The sequence below is a fragment of the Ranitomeya variabilis genome, chromosome 1 (genome assembly GCF_051348905.1).
Source record: "Ranitomeya variabilis isolate aRanVar5 chromosome 1, aRanVar5.hap1, whole genome shotgun sequence".
Taxonomy (NCBI): domain Eukaryota; kingdom Metazoa; phylum Chordata; class Amphibia; order Anura; family Dendrobatidae; genus Ranitomeya; species Ranitomeya variabilis.
Window position 1 is genome coordinate 841804285 of NC_135232.1, and position 19752 is coordinate 841824036.

The 19752-nt window shown below is 47.4% G+C and overlaps 1 protein-coding gene and 1 long non-coding RNA gene across 3 annotated transcripts in view; one reads left to right on the plus strand and one right to left on the minus strand.

The window, feature by feature from the left end:
- Positions 1-19752, plus strand: part of LOC143787396 (uncharacterized) — a 301414-nt gene that overhangs the window by 32353 nt on the left and 249309 nt on the right. The window contains exons 1-2 of one of the 2 annotated variants that reach the window (XR_013218351.1): positions 1053-1207; positions 1742-1848. This is a non-coding gene — a long non-coding RNA (uncharacterized LOC143787396). Of the gene's footprint in view, positions 1-1052; positions 1208-1741; positions 1849-19752 lie in introns of those variants that run through there. The other variant, XR_013218349.1, reaches the window with a different exon arrangement.
- LOC143787387 (uncharacterized) overlaps positions 1-19752 on the minus strand; it is a 283235-nt gene that overhangs the window by 8167 nt on the left and 255316 nt on the right. The gene's annotated exons all lie outside the window — the stretch shown is intronic.

Genomic DNA, 19752 nt, shown 5'->3' on the forward strand with positions numbered 1-19752 from the left:
GCAGCGCTTTAGCACTTCAATTATTACTGCTGACAAAAATTACCTAACAAGGTATGAAGTGACACATTGGTGAATAAAAGTAAAAATATCTTTATTGACATATTATTTTAAAAATTACAAATATTTAAAAGACAGGATGATGGAAGAAATTGGACCTCCAAAACAGAAACGGGGTGACCCACAAGCCCAGATGGCAATATGTTTTTTATATATAGATATACATGTATCTGCTGTTGCTGAACTTAAGTTAGTATCCCTATAGGAAGCAGGAAAGAAAAGGCTGACAATGTGGATGGACGGCAAATGTCTCTTTAGAAGAACCGCATGACAGTCTTATATCTGATTGAAGGGTATAACTAAAGATAGGCAATCAAAGGTATAAATATATACATGGCAACGCCCTCACATCAAATATGGCTTTGGTGATAGATTCTATAGTGGCACAAAGGTGGAAATAGTAATTGCTGCTAAGCAGGAGAGAAAATAACAGTAAGGTAAGGTACTGTAGTTAAAGAAATGGCCACTAGATGGCAGTGTAATACCACGTAAGGAAACTTAACTTCTTGAGGCAGACTGCACAGAAAGAAAAAAAAAAAAAAAAAAAAAAAGGACCGAGAGAAATGAATCACAAAGCCATGAGGTATTTACCTGGAGATGAGTGGGGACGGGTAGAGATGAACGTGGGAAGGCAGGTCACCTCCTGTGCCTGACAAGCGCTGTTTTGCCTTTCGGCTTCTTCAAACAAGAGGGGCAATGGAGTCTAGGTGTTAGTGTGGATTTATATGTCTGGGACGCCGGGTCTGACGTGCAGGAGGGGGCAGAATGGATTAGCCCCATGCATGGAATAAGTGAGTGTGTCAGATGTTACAGGGAGTGTGTATACAGCGCGGATGGCGGCGCATGAGGACGGTAGGGTGCTCTGAAATAAAGGAGACTTCTGATCTCGCGTCTGGTGATGAACGGTTAAGAAAGCCGCACATCATCATGATGACGCCGACCGTAAGTCCAGCTACAAGACCGTGCACATGCGCACCCACGCTTGGAGAGATGTACTGGCCCCCTTCACACTTCAAAAGAAGCAACAGCGGCTGCAAGCAGGAAAAAGACCAAGAGGAGGGAGAGGAAGAGAGTGAAGTTGTGTATGAAGTATGTGGAGTGCCAATTCATCTTAGATAATAAGGAACATAACTGAGGTTATGATGAACAGGTATATAGGTTCATGAAGAATAAAGCATGTGTTTGGTTAATGTGAAGAAAAAGTGCCAACTACAATACTAAGCTGGACAGTGAAAGAGGTCAAAAAAGTAAATAGGGACCCAGAGTGCTAGTTATACCGTAATCTAGGAAAATATTAAATATTAAATATTAAGATGACCTCTTAAAGGAAGTGTAAACAGAGGATAGGATCTACTGGTGTGGATGTCTTATGACAGTAAGATAATAAAGTGAAAAGGGAGAATGAAGGGATTTTTGGGAGATAATAAAGTGCTTCGTGCAATGAAGTAAAACAAGCTTATTGAAGGCACATAAGTGGAAAAATGGCAGTCATAAATAGTAGGGCCATTATCAATAAGACAGTAAACACAGTCCTAATACAAATAGTGCCACCAGGGCTATTATAGCATAAATGAAAAACATGAGTAAGAAACCCATCCTTAAAGTAGACAGGATAGTGCAATATGTACAGGTAATCAATATATAGTCCAGATTACTAAAATGTTCACAATTACACTGTTTTCAGCTCTTTTCCTCCGAAGATGGACATCCGAATTCAGCCGCCAAATGATAAAGGATAAGAAACCAGAGGCGATCGTCCCCCAGGAGACCAGGACATATATAATACCTAAGGTAGGTAAAATGATACAGTTAAAATATATACGAGAGCGTTGCTAAGCAAAGGACATAGTATAAATGAAGGAATGGGGAAGTGAGGAAAAAAGTTAAAACCTAGATACCAATTAAAAACCTCGTAACGACACGAATAGTGGTTCATGCAGTCAAGAATAGCACCGAGACCAAGTTATAAGAAGGAGGCAAAACCATGGTTCTCATTAAGGCCACTGGGCGTGATGGTGTTGAGACGATAAATCCATCTGCTTTCCTGTTGTGCAAGTGCCTTTCCCAGATCTCCCTCTCTTATTCCCAAATCCACTTGATCTATGGCTTTGAACGTTAGGCCCCTAGGTTGGGAATTATGATGTAGTTTGAAATGTCGAGGTAGGGTTTTAAGTAATGAGATATCATCAACCGTTTTGGATTTTTCTATGTCCCTGATATGTTCCCTAACTCTAATTTTGAATTCCCTTGTTGTTAGGCCCACGTATATCAGGTTGCAGGGGCAGGTGGCATGATATATCACTCCATGGGAAGAGCACGTTAAATATTTTCTGATGGTATAGGTTTTAGATCCATCAGAATTTGAGAATTTTTTTGCTTTTTTTAAATTCCCACATGCTTTGCATAGCCCGCAGGGAAAGAAGCCTTGTAATGTGGTTGGACATGGTGAATTAGGGATGGAATTATAATGGCTATGGACCAGCATGTCTTTAAGATTACGGCTTCTTTTAGCCACCAAGGAGGGCTATATCAGGAGGCATTTTTTTAGGACAGGGTCAGTCATTAGTATGTGCCAATGTTTTTTAAAAATATTCTTTATGTCCATCCACTGATTATGATAGGTTGAAATAAACCTCACTTGGCTATCTTGAGAGCTGGTATCTTTAAATCCCGAATACAGGAGTTGTTCCCTTGGGGCTTTTTTGGCTTTTTTATAGCCCTGTCTTATGGAACGTTTGCTGTATCCCCTGTTTCTAAATCTATCAGTTAAATCGAGGGCCTGCTTTTCAAAATCACTGTTTTGGGAACAGATCCTCTTGGCCCTTAGAAACTGGCCAGTGGGGATACCCTTAATGGTTGCTGGATGGTGGGAGGAAGTGGCATGCAATAAAGAATTAGTGGAAGTTGGCTTCCTATACAAATCAGTAGTAATGGTGCCATTTGGCATGGTTGAAATTTTTAAATCTAAAAATTCTAGTTCCCTCCCAAATTTATAAGTTAGCCTTATATTCTGGTTGTTATGATTTAATTTGTCCATCAGAATATGTAAATTGTCCACAGTACCTTCCCAGATGAACCAAACGTCATCTATGTAACGCATCCATCCTTGGATGTTGTCGATCTCACTGATTTCATCACCTTGGAAGATAGTCCTCTCCCATGCCCCTAAGAACAAATTGGCATACGAGGGGGCACAAGAGGCCCCCATCACAGCACCCTGGGTTTGTAGGTACATCTTGTTGTTGAAGGTGAATGCGTTGTGATTAAGGACAAACTCTAATAGAACGAGAATGAGATTTACTGTGGAGGGTTCTAGATTACTCATCTGGAGATATCCAGATACAGCCTTTAGACCATCACTGTGGCGGATTGAAGTGTATAAGGACTCCACGTCCGCTGTTACCATCAACATGTGGTCCTCAAGGAATAAATGATTGAGTCTCTGTAATGCCGCTGTGGTGTCCTGTATGTGAGAGGGGAGTGTTATCACCAGAGGTTTGAGATAGTGATCGATGAAGTTGCAGATTATTTCACATAAACCCTCATTACCTGATATAATAGGCCTTCCCGGTGGATCTAGTGGATTTTTATGTATTTTGGGGACCAAGTACAGAGTTGGCAGCTTGGGATGGAGATTTTTTATGTGTTCCAGCATTTTTTTAGGGATAATTCCCTGATCAAAGGCCTGATTAACAATTTCGATTAATTTGCTGTGAAAGTTTGGAAGTGGATTCGCAGGCAATTTTTTGTAACATCCCGGTTCGTTTAGAAGTCTTAGAGCTTGCTTCTCATATAATGTAGTTGGCCATATTACTAGATTCCCACCCTTGTCTGCGGGTTTAAAAACCACGTCAGACACGGACTGTAGCTGAGATAAGGCCAATCTTTCCTCTTTATTTATGTTGGATACCCAGGGTGGGGGTTTTTGGAGTGTCTCTATTTCAGAGGTGACAACCTTAGTGAAAACCTCAATGGCTGACACCGTACTGATGGGAGGGAATTTTTTACTCTTGTTAAATAAACCGTGGGGGAAATTGCTCACCTCCGAAGAATTTTCCTCTAATAGTGCTTCCAGATTCCTCAGCGTCTCTCCTTCTTCATCCGCAGAGCAGATATCACTGTTCATATTTCTGTGATGTCCATTATATGGAAGTAAAGTACTTCAAAACTAAAGGGAACCTGTCACCAGAAATAACGTCCTAAACCTGCAGACATGCAGTTAGTCTGCAGGTAATAGCGTTATTATGCTGCCCGGCACCTGTACTGACAGCAGGCCTCAATGTAGAGCCAGTGTCAGTCAGGGCCGGGGGCCGCTCTGTATATTCAGAGCAGTGACAGAAGCTGCGGCGCCCCCGCCTCCATGACTCAAACCGAATGCTGACGGGGTGAATAAAGTTAATTCAATGGTGCAATTTATTTGACAGTTGAATAAAATGGCGCATCAGTCAGCGCATGCCGTGTCTATGCCCGGCGCGTGCGCACTTTTGACGATGTTATACCGAAAAGAAGGGAAGTGCACAACCCAAGATAAAATGAAACTTTTTCTAATATAAGTCAAAAACAGATTCTAGAGAAAAAATATGTACATAATACAGCAGGAAGGGTGAAGAACCCTAAGCAGAGTGACCTCCAAGCAGCCAATTAAAAATCAAGTGAAGCAGATAAATACGCACATTTTAGAAGGAAAAAAAATTGTAACCAAATACTGTGAATGATTTTATAATGTCAACCCAGTGGAAAGATTACTTTCAACACAGATACAGTGTATACAGAAGCATATAGATATATGAGTGTGTTGGCAGCACACTATTGCAAAGTCTATGTGAATACGTGTTGAGTGTGAACTCATACACAACCCGGGTAGTAAGTTTTAAAATATTATATTGCACATGGAAAGATAAGAGACAGATATGCCCAACAAAGTAAATATATTAAGGTGCAAGTGCTTGAAAGCGCATAGAGACCATTGTAACAACAGGGTCACAGCAAAGGGGTTACCAAAAGAAGTGCTGCCAGTAGCTGTGAAAATGAAGGCGCTTAGGAGGGAAAAACCCTGACGCGTGTTTCGCTATCTCTTCTTCCTGGGGGGCCGTAGATGTGAACGGATAGTAGTGCTGGCTTTTAAAATGCTGTGGGAGCAGGGTCGGACTGGCCCACCGGAGAACCGGAGGATTCTCCGGTGGGCCCAGGCACTGACACCTGCTGGCATATTGGCCAGCAGCTGCCTAGGGCCCCCACTGCTCCAGGGGCCCCCCAGCCAGTGGAGTGTCGCTAATAGCAGCACGCCCAGCTGTTATGGGGCCCCTGAATCAAGGGGGGCCCTCCTGGTGCCAGAGAGCAGCAGCTGGACAGGAGCCTGTCCCCGCTGCTAAAGAGAAATGAATATTCACGCTTCCACACGCCCCCCATGGGCGTGTAGTGGCGTGAATACCATTTCACTTTAATGGCGGGCAGCGTTAGCCGCAGGCTGAGGCTAACACTGCCCGCTGCTGCTGCTGAATGGGGGGCCCCGAAGGTGGGCCTCTAACGTCGGCGATCCTTGATTGTGATCCCTGCAGCTTGGGACCAGAGCGGAGCTGCAGGGATCCACGCCGTCCTCCTTCCTGCCCGGAACTTCCTGTATGACTCAGCACGGCTGGATGATATCATCATTCAGCGCGGCTGTGTCAGAGAGAAAGTTGCCGGGATGTGCTGCGGCTGCTGGGAACGTGCGGAGAGGTGAGTGGGTGCTGTGTGTGTGTGTATCTGCATGTGTGTGTGCCTGCATGTGTGTGGCTGTGTGTGTGTGTGTCTCTGCCTGCGTGTGTGTGTGTGTGCCTGCGTGTGTGCGGCTGTTTGTGTGTCTGTGTGTGCGTCTCTGCCTGCCTGCGTGTGTGTCCCTGCCTGCAGCTGTGTGTGTGGGGGGAGGCAATGATGATGGTGCTGGAGGCAATGATGATGGTGGTGGGGACAATGATGATGATGGTGGTGGAGGCAATGATGATGGTGGTGGGGCAATGATGATAATGATGGTGGTGGGGGAAGCAATGATGGTGGTAGTGGAGGCAATGATTATGGTGGTGGTGGGGGAGGCAGTGATGATGGTGGTGGGGGAAGCAATGATGGTGGTGGGGAATAAAGCAATGATGGTTGTGGTGTAAAGGACAAAGATGGTAGTGGTGGAAAGGACAATGGTGGTGGGGAGGAGGCAATGATGGAGGTGGTAATGAGTACAATGGTGGAGGGAGAAAACAATGGTGATGGTGGAGGGGGCTGCATTATACCCTTTCAGGGGGGCTGCATTATACCCTATGAGGGGGCTACATTATAATTCTGTGGGGGGCTGCATTATATTCTGTGGGAGGCTACATTATATTCTATGAGGGGGCTACATTATATTTTATGAGGGGGTTACCCCAACCCCTGCTACATAATTAAGACGTGTACTACCTTATATTATACCCTGATATTAGCGTCTTTTACAACACAATTATTTTCTCTGGTGGGCCCAAGGTGCTCCAGTTCGACACTGGCCCTGGGTGCTGGCTCTGCTGGCCTCCATGCACTCTGCAGACCAGCACACACCAGTCTGACACTGACGTGCACCTCGCACACCCGACCTGACCTGGCCAGACACCTGACCTGGAAATCCGTGACTCTCATGCACACCTATGGACTTCATCCGTCTGCATGCACATTCTGGGGAGAACAAACAGCGCCCCCTAGCTGTATCAGAGGCCACAGCCTCACAATATATATATATACTGTAGTCATGACAGAACGTGGTGGCACACTTTACATTTTTCCAGGAAATGAAATATTTCTCCCATAAAATTATTGCAATTACACTTGCTTTCTTCTACATATATTTTTTACCATTGTGTGGCACTTTTCAAAATTGTGGATAAACAAATTTGATTGAAGCACGTTCAGGTGGCAGGTGTGGGCATTGAACCCAGCACTGCGACCATCACTAAGCTCCAAACTTGTAGGAAAAAGGTATGCGCGGTGGGGAGACCACTTCACGTAACTACCATGATCTCAGCATGTCCAGTGTCCACCTAACATCATGTAGCCTATATATGACACTACCTCATCGTGTAGTTCATATATGACATGACACCTCCATCTCCACCTAACAAGGTGCAGCTTCATAGATGCCATGACACTCCATGATCCCTGGTCCCACCGCACACAGTTATATATATATACTTCCTCTCTATTTATATGCCAGTCATGGCACAGACTTTTACCTTATGGAGACTTTAAAAAAAAAAAAAAAATCAAGTGACCTGCTGAGAAAATGACCGCCCCTGCTGAGAAAATGACCGCCCCTGCTGAATATTTAGGAGAAATTCGTTGAGAAGTCGGTTGTTTTTCCCATGAGCTCATTTGCATATATTCATGAACAAGCGCTGTGATTGGCTGGCTGTAGAATGCTGCATCTCCAGCCATCTCAGAGAAGGGAACGCCACTTAGTGATGGGCACAGACATGGGGTTGTGGGTTCAATGCCCACACCTGTCACCTGAACGAGCATCACGTGCTTGAAACAAACTTGTTTATCCACAATTTTGGAAAGTGCCACACAATGGTAAGAAATATATGTAGAACAAAACAAGTGTAACTGCAACCATTTTATGGGAGAAATATTTCATTTCCTGGAACAATTTAAAGTGCGCCAACACGTTCGGTCATGCCTGTGTGTATATGCACATATCTATAATATAGCTGGAGACGTGTCCTTCTCTCAGAAGCCTCCGGCGCCACAGTCAGAGCATGCGCATACCGCACTTTGACGCTATTTTATTGGAGAGGAGGGGCGGCGCTGTCTGATGTGATCGGGGCCATCTCCATTATATTGACTGCGGCAGCGGCTTCACCGGTGGGGATGAGGACACCGGGGTCTGCTGCGCTGCTGGTGAGACACCAGGACTGTGGGTACTGCACCTCCCAGCCGCCAGTCACCTTTCAGACCAGACAGGACAAGCACCAAGGAGGAGAGTGTATGTGGTGTGCGAATTCCTATAGTGTCTTCAATAAATGGCTCCGGAGATCGCGGTATGCGCACACACTGACTCTGGCCCCATTATATGGCAGTAAAGTACTACAAAACTAAAGGGAACCTGTCACCAGAAATAACGTCCTAAACCTGCAGACATGCAGTTAGTCTGCAGGTAATAGCGTTATTATGCTGCCCGGCACCTGTACTGACAGCAGGCCTCAATGTAGAGCCAGTGTCAGTCAGGGCCGGGGGCCGCTCTGTATATTCAGAGCAGTGACAGAAGCTGCGGCGCCCCCGCCTCCATGACTCAAACCGAATGCTGACGGGGTGAATAAAGTTAATTCAATGGTGCAATTTATTTGACAGTTGAATAAAATGGCGCATCAGTCAGCGCATGCCGTGTCTATGCCCGGCGCGTGCGCACTTTTGACGATGTTATACCGAAAAGAAGGGAAGTGCACAACCCAAGATAAAATGAAACTTTTTCTAATAGAAGTCAAAAACAGATTCTAGAGAAAAAATATGTACATAATACAGCAGGAAGGGTGAAGAACCCTAAGCAGAGTGACCTCCAAGCAGCCAATTAAAAATCAAGTGAAGCAGATAAATACGCACATTTTAGAAGGAAAAAAAATTGTAACCAAATACTGTGAATGATTTTATAATGTCAACCCAGTGGAAAGATTACTTTCAACACAGATACAGTGTATACAGAAGCATATAGATATATGAGTGTGTTGGCAGCACACTATTGCAAAGTCTATGTGAATACGTGTTGAGTGTGAACTCATACACAACCCGGGTAGTAAGTTTTAAAATATTATATTGCACATGGAAAGATAAGAGACAGATATGCCCAACAAAGTAAATATATTAAGGTGCAAGTGCTTGAAAGCGCATAGAGACCATTGTAACAACAGGGTCACAGCAAAGGGGTTACCAAAAGAAGTGCTGCCAGTAGCTGTGAAAATGAAGGCGCTTAGGAGGGAAAAACCCTGACGCGTGTTTCGCTATCTCTTCTTCCTGGGGGGCCGTAGATGTGAACGGATAGTAGTGCTGGCTTTTAAAATGCTGTGGGAGCAGGGTCGGACTGGCCCACCGGAGAACCGGAGGATTCTCCGGTGGGCCCAGGCACTGACACCTGCTGGCATATTGGCCAGCAGCTGCCTAGGGCCCCCACTGCTCCAGGGGCCCCCCAGCCAGTGGAGTGTCGCTAATAGCAGCACGCCCAGCTGTTATGGGGCCCCTGAATCAAGGGGGGCCCTCCTGGTGCCAGAGAGCAGCAGCTGGACAGGAGCCTGTCCCCGCTGCTAAAGAGAAATGAATATTCACGCTTCCACACGCCCCCATGGGCGTGTAGTGGCGTGAATACCATTTCACTTTAATGGCGGGCAGCGTTAGCCGCAGGCTGAGGCTAACACTGCCCGCTGCTGCTGCTGAATGGGGGGCCCCGAAGGTGGGCCTCTAACGGGCGTTGATCCTTGATTGTGATCCCTGCAGCTTGGGACCAGAGCGGAGCTGCAGGGATCCACGCCGTCCTCCTTCCTGCCCGGCACTTCCTGTATGACTCAGCACGGCTGGATGATATCATCATTCAGCGCGGCTGTGTCAGAGAGAAAGTTGCCGGGATGTGCTGCGGCTGCTGGGAACGTGCGGAGAGGTGAGTGGGTGCTGTGTGTGTGTGTGTATCTGCATGTGTGTGTGCCTGCATGTGTGTGGCTGTGTGTGTGTGTGTCTCTGCCTGCGTGTGTGTGTGCCTGCGTGTGTGCGGCTGTTTGTGTGTCTGTGTGTGCGTCTCTGCCTGCCTGCGTGTGTGTCCCTGCCTGCAGCTGTGTGTGTGGGGGGAGGCAATGATGATGGTGCTGGAGGCAATGATGATGGTGGTGGGGACAATGATGATGATGGTGGTGGAGGCAATGATGATGGTGGTGGGGCAATGATGATAATGATGGTGGTGGGGGAAGCAATGATGGTGGTAGTGGAGGCAATGATTATGGTGGTGGTGGGGGAGGCAGTGATGATGGTGGTGGGGGAAGCAATGATGGTGGTGGGGAATAAAGCAATGATGGTTGTGGTGTAAAGGACAAAGATGGTAGTGGTGGAAAGGACAATGGTGGTGGGGAGGAGGCAATGATGGAGGTGGTAATGAGTACAATGGTGGAGGGAGAGAACAATGGTGATGGTGGAGGGGGCTGCATTATACCCTTTCAGGGGGGCTGCATTATACCCTATGAGGGGGCTACATTATAATTCTGTGGGGGGCTGCATTATATTCTGTGGGAGGCTACATTATATTCTATGAGGGGGCTACATTATATTTTATGAGGGGGTTACCCCAACCCCTGCTACATAATTAAGACGTGTACTACCTTATATTATACCCTGATATTAGCGTCTTTTACAACACAATTATTTTCTCTGGTGGGCCCAAGGTGCTCCAGTTCGACACTGGCCCTGGGTGCTGGCTCTGCTGGCCTCCATGCACTCTGCAGACCAGCACACACCAGTCTGACACTGACGTGCACCTCGCACACCTGACCTGACCTGGCCAGACACCTGACCTGGAAATCCGTGACTCTCATGCACACCTATGGACTTCATCCGTCTGCATGCACATTCTGGGGAGAACAAACAGCGCCCCCTAGCTGTATCAGAGGCCACAGCCTCACAATATATATATATACTGTAGTCATGACAGAACGTGGTGGCACACTTTACATTTTTCCAGGAAATGAAATATTTCTCCCATAAAATTATTGCAATTACACTTGCTTTCTTCTACATATATTTTTTACCATTGTGTGGCACTTTTCAAAATTGTGGATAAACAAATTTGATTGAAGCACGTTCAGGTGGCAGGTGTGGGCATTGAACCCAGCACTGCGACCATCACTAAGCTCCAAACTTGTAGGAAAAAGGTATGCGCGGTGGGGAGACCACTTCACGTAACTACCATGATCTCAGCATGTCCAGTGTCCACCTAACATCATGTAGCCTATATATGACACTACCTCATCGTGTAGTTCATATATGACATGACACCTCCATCTCCACCTAACTCCACTTCATAGATGCCATGACACTCCATGATCCCTGGTCCCACCGCACACAGTTATATATACATACTTCCTCTCTATTTATATGCCAGTCATGGCACAGACTTTTACCTTATGGAGACTTTAAAAAAAAAAAAAAATCAACAGTGACCTGCTGAGAAAATGACCGCCCCTGCTGAGAAAATGACCGCCCCTGCTGAATATTTAGGAGAAATTCGTTGAGAAGTCGGTTGTTTTTCCCATGAGCTCATTTGCATATATTCATGAACAAGCGCTGTGATTGGCTGGCTGTAGAATGCTGCATCTCCAGCCATCTCAGAGAAGGGAACGCCACTTAGTGATGGGCACAGACATGGGGTTGTGGGTTCAATGCCCACACCTGTCACCTGAACGAGCATCACGTGCTTGAAACAAACTTGTTTATCCACAATTTTGGAAAGTGCCACACAATGGTAAGAAATATATGTAGAACAAAACAAGTGTAACTGCAACCATTTTATGGGAGAAATATTTCATTTCCTGGAACAATTTAAAGTGCGCCAACACGTTCGGTCATGCCTGTGTGTATATGCACATATCTATAATATAGCTGGAGACGTGTCCTTCTCTCAGAAGCCTCCGGCGCCACAGTCAGAGCATGCGCATACCGCACTTTGACGCTATTTTATTGGAGAGGAGGGGCGGCGCTGTCTGATGTGATCGGGGCCATCTCCATTATATTGACTGCGGCAGCGGCTTCACCGGTGGGGATGAGGACACCGGGGTCTGCTGCGCTGCTGGTGAGACACCAGGACTGTGGGTACTGCACCTCCCAGCCGCCAGTCACCTTTCAGACCAGACAGGACAAGCACCAAGGAGGAGAGTGTATGTGGTGTGCGAATTCCTATAGTGTCTTCAATAAATGGCTCCGGAGATCGCGGTATGCGCACACACTGACTCTGGCCCCATTATATGGCAGTAAAGTACTACAAAACTAAAGGGAACCTGTCACCAGAAATAACGTCCTAAACCTGCAGACATGCAGTTAGTCTGCAGGTAATAGCGTTATTATGCTGCCCGGCACCTGTACTGACAGCAGGCCTCAATGTAGAGCCAGTGTCAGTCAGGGCCGGGGGCCGCTCTGTATATTCAGAGCAGTGACAGAAGCTGCGGCGCCCCCGCCTCCATGACTCAAACCGAATGCTGACGGGGTGAATAAAGTTAATTCAATGGTGCAATTTATTTGACAGTTGAATAAAATGGCGCATCAGTCAGCGCATGCCGTGTCTATGCCCGGCGCGTGCGCACTTTTGACGATGTTATACCGAAAAGAAGGGAAGTGCACAACCCAAGATAAAATGAAACTTTTTCTAATATAAGTCAAAAACAGATTCTAGAGAAAAAATATGTACATAATACAGCAGGAAGGGTGAAGAACCCTAAGCAGAGTGACCTCCAAGCAGCCAATTAAAAATCAAGTGAAGCAGATAAATACGCACATTTTAGAAGGAAAAAAAATTGTAACCAAATACTGTGAATGATTTTATAATGTCAACCCAGTGGAAAGATTACTTTCAACACAGATACAGTGTATACAGAAGCATATAGATATATGAGTGTGTTGGCAGCACACTATTGCAAAGTCTATGTGAATACGTGTTGAGTGTGAACTCATACACAACCCGGGCAGTAAGTTTTAAAATATTATATTGCACATGGAAAGATAAGAGACAGATATGCCCAACAAAGTAAATATATTAAGGTGCAAGTGCTTGAAAGCGCATAGAGACCATTGTAACAACAGGGTCACAGCAAAGGGGTTACCAAAAGAAGTGCTGCCAGTAGCTGTGAAAATGAAGGCGCTTAGGAGGGAAAAACCCTGACGCGTGTTTCGCTATCTCTTCTTCCTGGGGGGCCGTAGATGTGAACGGATAGTAGTGCTGGCTTTTAAAATGCTGTGGGAGCAGGGTCGGACTGGCCCACCGGAGAACCGGAGGATTCTCCGGTGGGCCCAGGCACTGACACCTGCTGGCATATTGGCCAGCAGCTGCCTAGGGCCCCCACTGCTCCAGGGGCCCCCCAGCCAGTGGAGTGTCGCTAATAGCAGCACGCCCAGCTGTTATGGGGCCCCTGAATCAAGGGGGGCCCTCCTGGTGCCAGAGAGCAGCAGCTGGACAGGAGCCTGTCCCCGCTGCTAAAGAGAAATGAATATTCACGCTTCCACACGCCCCCATGGGCGTGTAGTGGCGTGAATACCATTTCACTTTAATGGCGGGCAGCGTTAGCCGCAGGCTGAGGCTAACACTGCCCGCTGCTGCTGCTGAATGGGGGGCCCCGAAGGTGGGCCTCTAACGGGCGGCGATCCTTGATTGTGATCCCTGCAGCTTGGGACCAGAGCGGAGCTGCAGGGATCCACGCCGTCCTCCTTCCTGCCCGGCACTTCCTGTATGACTCAGCACGGCTGGATGATATCATCATTCAGCGCGGCTGTGTCAGAGAGAAAGTTGCCGGGATGTGCTGCGGCTGCTGGGAACGTGCGGAGAGGTGAGTGGGTGCTGTGTGTGTGTGTGTATCTGCATGTGTGTGTGCCTGCATGTGTGTGGCTGTGTGTGTGTGTGTCTCTGCCTGCGTGTGTGTGTGCCTGCGTGTGTGCGGCTGTTTGTGTGTCTGTGTGTGCGTCTCTGCCTGCCTGCGTGTGTGTCCCTGCCTGCAGCTGTGTGTGTGGGGGGAGGCAATGATGATGGTGCTGGAGGCAATGATGATGGTGGTGGGGACAATGATGATGATGGTGGTGGAGGCAATGATGATGGTGGTGGGGCAATGATGATAATGATGGTGGTGGGGGAAGCAATGATGGTGGTAGTGGAGGCAATGATTATGGTGGTGGTGGGGGAGGCAGTGATGATGGTGGTGGGGGAAGCAATGATGGTGGTGGGGAATAAAGCAATGATGGTTGTGGTGTAAAGGACAAAGATGGTAGTGGTGGAAAGGACAATGGTGGTGGGGAGGAGGCAATGATGGAGGTGGTAATGAGTACAATGGTGGAGGGAGAGAACAATGGTGATGGTGGAGGGGGCTGCATTATACCCTTTCAGGGGGGCTGCATTATACCCTATGAGGGGGCTACATTATAATTCTGTGGGGGGCTGCATTATATTCTGTGGGAGGCTACATTATATTCTATGAGGGGGCTACATTATATTTTATGAGGGGGTTACCCCAACCCCTGCTACATAATTAAGACGTGTACTACCTTATATTATACCCTGATATTAGCGTCTTTTACAACACAATTATTTTCTCTGGTGGGCCCAAGGTGCTCCAGTTCGACACTGGCCCTGGGTGCTGGCTCTGCTGGCCTCCATGCACTCTGCAGACCAGCACACACCAGTCTGACACTGACGTGCACCTCGCACACCTGACCTGACCTGGCCAGACACCTGACCTGGAAATCCGTGACTCTCATGCACACCTATGGACTTCATCCGTCTGCATGCACATTCTGGGGAGAACAAACAGCGCCCCCTAGCTGTATCAGAGGCCACAGCCTCACAATATATATATATACTGTAGTCATGACAGAACGTGGTGGCACACTTTACATTTTTCCAGGAAATGAAATATTTCTCCCATAAAATTATTGCAATTACACTTGCTTTCTTCTACATATATTTTTTACCATTGTGTGGCACTTTTCAAAATTGTGGATAAACAAATTTGATTGAAGCACGTTCAGGTGGCAGGTGTGGGCATTGAACCCAGCACTGCGACCATCACTAAGCTCCAAACTTGTAGGAAAAAGGTATGCGCGGTGGGGAGACCACTTCACGTAACTACCATGATCTCAGCATGTCCAGTGTCCACCTAACATCATGTAGCCTATATATGACACTACCTCATCGTGTAGTTCATATATGACATGACACCTCCATCTCCACCTAACTCCACTTCATAGATGCCATGACACTCCATGATCCCTGGTCCCACCGCACACAGTTATATATACATACTTCCTCTCTATTTATATGCCAGTCATGGCACAGACTTTTACCTTATGGAGACTTTAAAAAAAAAAAAAAATCAACAGTGACCTGCTGAGAAAATGACCGCCCCTGCTGAGAAAATGACCGCCCCTGCTGAATATTTAGGAGAAATTCGTTGAGAAGTCGGTTGTTTTTCCCATGAGCTCATTTGCATATATTCATGAACAAGCGCTGTGATTGGCTGGCTGTAGAATGCTGCATCTCCAGCCATCTCAGAGAAGGGAACGCCACTTAGTGATGGGCACAGACATGGGGTTGTGGGTTCAATGCCCACACCTGTCACCTGAACGAGCATCACGTGCTTGAAACAAACTTGTTTATCCACAATTTTGGAAAGTGCCACACAATGGTAAGAAATATATGTAGAACAAAACAAGTGTAACTGCAACCATTTTATGGGAGAAATATTTCATTTCCTGGAACAATTTAAAGTGCGCCAACACGTTCGGTCATGCCTGTGTGTATATGCACATATCTATAATATAGCTGGAGACGTGTCCTTCTCTCAGAAGCCTCCGGCGCCACAGTCAGAGCATGCGCATACCGCACTTTGACGCTATTTTATTGGAGAGGAGGGGCGGCGCTGTCTGATGTGATCGGGGCCATCTCCATTATATTGACTGCGGCAGCGGCTTCACCGGTGGGGATGAGGACACCGGGGTCTGCTGCGCTGCTGGTGAGACACCAGGACTGTGGGTACTGCACCTCCCAGCCGCCAGTCACCTTTCAGACCAGACAGGACAAGCACCAAGGAGGAGAGTGTATGTGGTGTGCGAATTCCTATAGTGTCTTCAATAAATGGCTCCGGAGATCGCGGTATGCGCACACACTGACTCTGGCCCCATTATATGGCAGTAAAGTACTACAAAACTAAAGGGAACCTGTCACCAGAAATAACGTCCTAAACCTGCAGACATGCAGTTAGTCTGCAGGTAATAGCGTTATTATGCTGCCCGGCACCTGTACTGACAGCAGGCCTCAATGTAGAGCCAGTGTCAGTCAGGGCCGGGGGCCGCTCTGTATATTCAGAGCAGTGACAGAAGCTGCGGCGCCCCCGCCTCCATGACTCAAACCGAATGCTGACGGGGTGAATAAAGTTAATTCAATGGTGCAATTTATTTGACAGTTGAATAAAATGGCGCATCAGTCAGCGCATGCCGTGTCTATGCCCGGCGCGTGCGCACTTTTGACGATGTTATACCGAAAAGAAGGGAAGTGCACAACCCAAGATAAAATGAAACTTTTTCTAATATAAGTCAAAAACAGATTCTAGAGAAAAAATATGTACATAATACAGCAGGAAGGGTGAAGAACCCTAAGCAGAGTGACCTCCAAGCAGCCAATTAAAAATCAAGTGAAGCAGATAAATACGCACATTTTAGAAGGAAAAAAAATTGTAACCAAATACTGTGAATGATTTTATAATGTCAACCCAGTGGAAAGATTACTTTCAACACAGATACAGTGTATACAGAAGCATATAGATATATGAGTGTGTTGGCAGCACACTATTGCAAAGTCTATGTGAATACGTGTTGAGTGTGAACTCATACACAACCCGGGCAGTAAGTTTTAAAATATTATATTGCACATGGAAAGATAAGAGACAGATATGCCCAACAAAGTAAATATATTAAGGTGCAAGTGCTTGAAAGCGCATAGAGACCATTGTAACAACAGGGTCACAGCAAAGGGGTTACCAAAAGAAGTGCTGCCAGTAGCTGTGAAAATGAAGGCGCTTAGGAGGGAAAAACCCTGACGCGTGTTTCGCTATCTCTTCTTCCTGGGGGGCCGTAGATGTGAACGGATAGTAGTGCTGGCTTTTAAAATGCTGTGGGAGCAGGGTCGGACTGGCCCACCGGAGAACCGGAGGATTCTCCGGTGGGCCCAGGCACTGACACCTGCTGGCATATTGGCCAGCAGCTGCCTAGGGCCCCCACTGCTCCAGGGGCCCCCCAGCCAGTGGAGTGTCGCTAATAGCAGCACGCCCAGCTGTTATGGGGCCCCTGAATCAAGGGGGGCCCTCCTGGTGCCAGAGAGCAGCAGCTGGACAGGAGCCTGTCCCCGCTGCTAAAGAGAAATGAATATTCACGCTTCCACACGCCCCCATGGGCGTGTAGTGGCGTGAATACCATTTCACTTTAATGGCGGGCAGCGTTAGCCGCAGGCTGAGGCTAACACTGCCCGCTGCTGCTGCTGAATGGGGGGCCCCGAAGGTGGGCCTCTAACGGGCGGCGATCCTTGATTGTGATCCCTGCAGCTTGGGACCAGAGCGGAGCTGCAGGGATCCACGCCGTCCTCCTTCCTGCCCGGCACTTCCTGTATGACTCAGCACGGCTGGATGATATCATCATTCAGCGCGGCTGTGTCAGAGAGAAAGTTGCCGGGATGTGCTGCGGCTGCTGGGAACGTGCGGAGAGGTGAGTGGGTGCTGTGTGTGTGTGTGTATCTGCATGTGTGTGTGCCTGCATGTGTGTGGCTGTGTGTGTGTGTGTCTCTGCCTGCGTGTGTGTGTGCCTGCGTGTGTGCGGCTGTTTGTGTGTCTGTGTGTGCGTCTCTGCCTGCCTGCGTGTGTGTCCCTGCCTGCAGCTGTGTGTGTGGGGGGAGGCAATGATGATGGTGCTGGAGGCAATGATGATGGTGGTGGGGACAATGATGATGATGGTGGTGGAGGCAATGATGATGGTGGTGGGGCAATGATGATAATGATGGTGGTGGGGGAAGCAATGATGGTGGTAGTGGAGGCAATGATTATGGTGGTGGTGGGGGAGGCAGTGATGATGGTGGTGGGGGAAGCAATGATGGTGGTGGGGAATAAAGCAATGATGGTTGTGGTGTAAAGGACAAAGATGGTAGTGGTGGAAAGGACAATGGTGGTGGGGAGGAGGCAATGATGGAGGTGGTAATGAGTACAATGGTGGAGGGAGAGAACAATGGTGATGGTGGAGGGGGCTGCATTATACCCTTTCAGGGGGGCTGCATTATACCCTATGAGGGGGCTACATTATAATTCTGTGGGGGGCTGCATTATATTCTGTGGGAGGCTACATTATATTCTATGAGGGGGCTACATTATATTTTATGAGGGGGTTACCCCAACCCCTGCTACATAATTAAGACGTGTACTACCTTATATTATACCCTGATATTAGCGTCTTTTACAACACAATTATTTTCTCTGGTGGGCCCAAGGTGCTCCAGTTCGACACTGGCCCTGGGTGCTGGCTCTGCTGGCCTCCATGCACTCTGCAGACCAGCACACACCAGTCTGACACTGACGTGCACCTCGCACACCTGACCTGACCTGGCCAGACACCTGACCTGGAAATCCGTGACTCTCATGCACACCTATGGACTTCATCCGTCTGCATGCACATTCTGGGGAGAACAAACAGCGCCCCCTAGCTGTATCAGAGGCCACAGCCTCACAATATATATATATACTGTAGTCATGACAGAACGTGGTGGCACACTTTACATTTTTCCAGGAAATGAAATATTTCTCCCATAAAATTATTGCAATTACACTTGCTTTCTTCTACATATATTTTTTACCATTGTGTGGCACTTTTCAAAATTGTGGATAAACAAATTTGATTGAAGCACGTTCAGGTGGCAGGTGTGGGCATTGAACCCAGCACTGCGACCATCACTAAGCTCCAAACTTGTAGGAAAAAGGTATGCGCGGTGGGGAGACCACTTCACGTAACTACCATGATCTCAGCATGTCCAGTGTCCACCTAACATCATGTAGCCTATATATGACACTACCTCATCGTGTAGTTCATATATGACATGACACCTCCATCTCCACCTAACTCCACTTCATAGATGCCATGACACTCCATGATCCCTGGTCCCACCGCACACAGTTATATATACATACTTCCTCTCTATTTATATGCCAGTCATGGCACAGACTTTTACCTTATGGAGACTTTAAAAAAAAAAAAAAATCAACAGTGACCTGCTGAGAAAATGACCGCCCCTGCTGAGAAAATGACCGCCCCTGCTGAATATTTAGGAGAAATTCGTTGAGAAGTCGGTTGTTTTTCCCATGAGCTCATTTGCATATATTCATGAACAAGCGCTGTGATTGGCTGGCTGTAGAATGCTGCATCTCCAGCCATCTCAGAGAAGGGAACGCCACTTAGTGATGGGCACAGACATGGGGTTGTGGGTTCAATGCCCACACCTGTCACCTGAACGAGCATCACGTGCTTGAAACAAACTTGTTTATCCACAATTTTGGAAAGTGCCACACAATGGTAAGAAATATATGTAGAACAAAACAAGTGTAACTGCAACCATTTTATGGGAGAAATATTTCATTTCCTGGAACAATTTAAAGTGCGCCAACACGTTCGGTCATGCCTGTGTGTATATGCACATATCTATAATATAGCTGGAGACGTGTCCTTCTCTCAGAAGCCTCCGGCGCCACAGTCAGAGCATGCGCATACCGCACTTTGACGCTATTTTATTGGAGAGGAGGGGCGGCGCTGTCTGATGTGATCGGGGCCATCTCCATTATATTGACTGCGGCAGCGGCTTCACCGGTGGGGATGAGGACACCGGGGTCTGCTGCGCTGCTGGTGAGACACCAGGACTGTGGGTACTGCACCTCCCAGCCG